Source organism: Pinus tabuliformis, chromosome 9 (genome assembly GCF_031772625.1).
Source record: "Pinus tabuliformis cultivar Carrire ecotype Pingquan chromosome 9, CPIR1, whole genome shotgun sequence".
Classification (NCBI taxonomy): Eukaryota; Viridiplantae; Streptophyta; class Pinopsida; order Pinales; family Pinaceae; genus Pinus; species Pinus tabuliformis.
In genome coordinates this window covers 387,848,517-387,852,919 of record NC_142307.1, presented here as the reverse complement: position 1 = coordinate 387,852,919, position 4,403 = coordinate 387,848,517, and positions in this window count along the sequence as shown.

The window sequence follows — 4,403 nt, the reverse complement described above, 5'->3', positions numbered from 1 at the left end:
TTTCATCCTTCTGCTTGCAGTAGGTTTCCCACCAGTCCTTGATGTGGGGGGCGGCTTTGAGAAGAGCAAAATTAATCTTTTCCCAACCGGAAAAATCATGAATAGAAAAATACCATTCTAGCAGATTTAACCATTTATCTACAATGTCTGCATCTATCTGACCCTCAAATATGGGAATGTCAAAGTTAACTTGTACCTTAAAGTGCGTGGCGCTTCTAAAGTAGCTGTTGGAAGTAGATGTGTCACCCCTGGGCAGCCACTAAAGGATTTGGGCAAAGTTGTCCATCATCACATTTCTTTGTCACTTGAGGGTCTCTTCAAGCAAGATTTTGATAGGATCTCCTGCCCCTCGTCTTTCTTTTCATCCGCCATGGGAGGCCATCAGGATTTGCGAGGCTGGTCTTGCAAAGGTTCGACCAGTTCAATCCCTAACTCCTTATATCCCGACCTCGTTGGGGACATGCAAAGAAAAACAGAGAAAGAGCAGACCGATCTGATACCACTAATCCGTATTTAAACAGGAACACAACAAATTATAGAGATAACCATAAATACAGAGACGCAACAGAAATAATACTTCATTTTTGTTAGTGTCGGTATCTTCATCCCTCCATCAGAGATCAAATCCTCTTATTTCATTTCATATTAGGTGTCCCGCCCAGTCAGCTGCATTCCACTAGGAGCATGGATCATCTGACGGTAGTGGCTTATTATACATTTTCCCTCATGTCCTTTACCTGCTGGCCCATTTTCATTCATCTAGATCATCTGTAGTCATTTTTTGTCTTTAAATCCACAAAATTTATTTTTAGGGTTTTAGGTCTCATTAGGTTTAGGGTTTCGTACAAAAGGTCTTCAAAATGTTAAATAAAGGTCAGCAGGCACATGAGCAAGACAAATAAAGTTTCAACAATAATAATTTCTATAATCACATGCTCAATGATTGATTTTTCCTCAAAACCCTGTTTTGAGAACAATGTAAACTTTGAAATGGGAACTATAAACTTAAAACGAGAACTCTGCCCAAAAAACCCCTAAAAACATGAAAAACAGTGTTAAAAACGAAAAGTGTGTATACTAGAACGATGGCTTTTTTTAGGGACAATTTTGAACATGTTTTAAAAATGGCAATGAGAACAATTTTTTTGTGCAAAAATGGGGCAAAAACCAACCTGAAAATGAAAAGTGCTAATAATGGAACGATGGATTTTTTTTTTAGGGTTAATTTTCAACATTTAAAAAAAATGCCAGTAAAACGAATTTTTATGTGCAAAAATTGTGCAAAAAACACCCTCAAAACGAAAAGTGTTGATGCTCAAATAACATTTTTTTTGGGTAAATTTTCAACATTTTCAAATAATGGTGTAAACAATTTTGTTATGACTCCGAAAAACATTAAAATTTCAAAAAAGTAATGAAAACATAAAATTAAAAATAAAAAAGATGAAAAAAACACAAAAAAGAGGTTAAAAAAAATACCAAAATGTAAATAAAAATATATATTAAAAACAAAACATAAAATTAAAAAAAAAAGAAAATCAATCATAAAAATGTAAAAAAAAAACAAAATTAACCTATAAAATATAAGAATTAAAAAAAAAAAAAATAAAAAAAAAAAATAATAAGATAAACATATTTTCAAAAAGATAACATTTTTTTTTAATGTGGTAAACCATAAAAAAATTTGGAAAAAAATTAAAAAATAAAATAAACGATAAAATTAAGTAAAAATAGGAAATTTTAAAAAAGCATTAAGAAAAACTAAAAAATTAAAATAAAATTAAAAACAAACTAGATTAAAAAAAAAGAAAAATAACAAAAAAAAAAGAAAAAAATTAAAAAACTACAAAAATTAAGGTTAAAAACATTTTCAAAAAACCTTAAAAAACAAAATATGTTAAAATTAAAAATAAAATAAAAACCCGAAAAACAATTAAGATTTTAAAAGAATATATATTTTCAAATTAATCATCATTTTCAAAAAAATATTAAAATTAAAAAAAGCTAAATATATTTTTGATATTTTTAAAATAACATTTAATATATATATATATATATATTTTACAAATATATATAAAATTAAAAAAAAATATTTAATATATATATATATATAACAAAATTTATTTTTTATTTAAAAAAAAACAATTTTATTGGACACCGTCCCCACGGGCGGCCGGGTGGTGGCTATTCGATTCCAAGAATCGAATAGCCACTTCCCGGCCACCCCCACGGGCAGTTGGGTTGGCTATCTGATTCTTGGAATCGGATAGCCACCACTTAGCCGCTTGTGGGGGTGGCCGAGTGGTGGTTATCTGATTCTCAGAATCGGATAGCCACCGCTCCACTGCCCGTGGGGGCAGCCGAGTGGTGGCTATCTGGTTCTGAGAATCGAATATCCACCTCAAGGGTGGTCAGGGGGTGGTTATCTGATTCCGAGAATCGGATGGCCACCACCTGGCTACCGGTGGGGGTGGTTATTTGATTCTCGAAATCAAATAGCCATTGCTCGACTGCCTATGGGGGTGCCTATCCGATTCTCAGAATCGAATAGCCATTGCCCAGATGCCCGTGGGGGTGGCTATCCAATTCTCGAAATCGAATAGCCATCACCCGGTTGCCCATGGAGGTGGCTATCCGATTTTCAGAATCAGATAGCCACCGCCCAGCCACCCGTGGGGGTAGCCGGGCGGTGGCTATTTGATTCTTGGAATCGGATAACCACCGCCCGACCAACCACACGGGTGGCTGGGCGGAGGCTATCCGATTCTCGGAATCGGATAGGCACCGCCCAGCCAGCCGTGGGGGTGGTCGGGCGGTGGCTATCCAATTTCGAGAATCGAATAGCCACCCCCATGGGTAGTCGGGCGATGGTTATTCGATTTCGATTACGGAAACATGCGTTCAATATTTGTAATATGTGATTTTCACATTAATTTTTAATTTAATCATTATTTTTTGAAAAAAATGATTATTATTATTTTTTTGACATGAAATTCATCAAAAAAACTATTATTTAACCAATTTTAGTTAAAATTTTCGTATAAAAATTGTGATTTTGACATGTCAATTCTAGCAAAGAATTATCAAAACGCGTAGTTTTTTAGTTATATTTATGTTAAAAATGGTTATTTTTATGTCCATTGTTAAAAAATATTGTTTTTAAGAAACAATTATTTCATTTGCATTGAAAAATTAATTAAGGATGTATAGATATGTAGAATATCGAAAATTCAAAATATCGACCATCGAAGCTCTTTTCATCAGAGATCCTTATGGCATGAGTAGTAAGGGTATTGAGAACACCCATCTTCTGAGCCGGGAAATGGTGGGAACTAGCGTGAAGATACTGCTCTGTATGTGTTTTGTTCCGAAACACCTGGTGGGAGAGGGAACCATCACTATTCTTAGAAATAAGAGTATCTAGGAAAGGGAGGCAACCATCGACTTCTTGTTCCTTGGTGAACTTAATGGCCAAGGATTGATTATTGAGATGATCGAAGAAGAGATCTAACTCCTCTTGGCCGTGAGACCAAATGACATTGGTGTCATCAACATACCTTTTCCAAAGCTTGGGTAGGAGGTGGGCTGAGTTTAGAGCCTTGGATTCGAAATCTTCCATAAAAAGATTTGCAACGACATGGGAAAGGGGTGAGCCCATGGCAACCCCACAGGTTTTCTCAAAGAACTCCCCCTCAAAACTGAAAAAGGTGGAAGTGAGGCAGATCTCAACTAACCGAGCGGTGTCAGGATCTGTTAGGCGGTTAATTACCTCCATGGCCTCATTTATAGGGATGCAAGTGTACAGGGAAACTACATCAAAACTAACAAGAATGTCTTCAGAGTCAAGTCTAATGTCCTTGAGCTCATCAATGAAGGAAGCAGAGTCTTTTACGAAGGACTCTGTACGGCCAACTAAGGGTTTAAGCCTTAACGCAAGGAATTTTGCAAGAAGATAGGTAGGACCTCCAATGGTGTTGACAATGGGTCTTAGTGGAGCTCCTTCTTTGTGAATTTTAGGGAGCCCATAGATTCTAGGAGTAATGGAGTTGCTCTCAATGAGTTTATGGTGCAGGGAACTCACTGAGGAATTTTAGGGAGCCCATAAATCCAGTAGCTCAGTGAGTTCCCTGCACCATAAACTCATTGAGAGCAACCCCATTACTCCTAGAATCTATGGGCTCCCTAACATTCACAAAGAAGGAGCTCCCCTAAGACCCATTGTTAACACCATTGGAGGTCCTACCTATCTTCTTGCAAAATTCCTTGTGTTAAGGCTTAAACCCTTAGTTGGCCATATAGAGTCCTTCATAAAAGACTCTGCTTCCTTCATTGATGAGCTCAAGGACATTAGACTTGACTCTAAAGACATTCTTGTTAGTTTTGATGTAGTTTCCTTGTACACG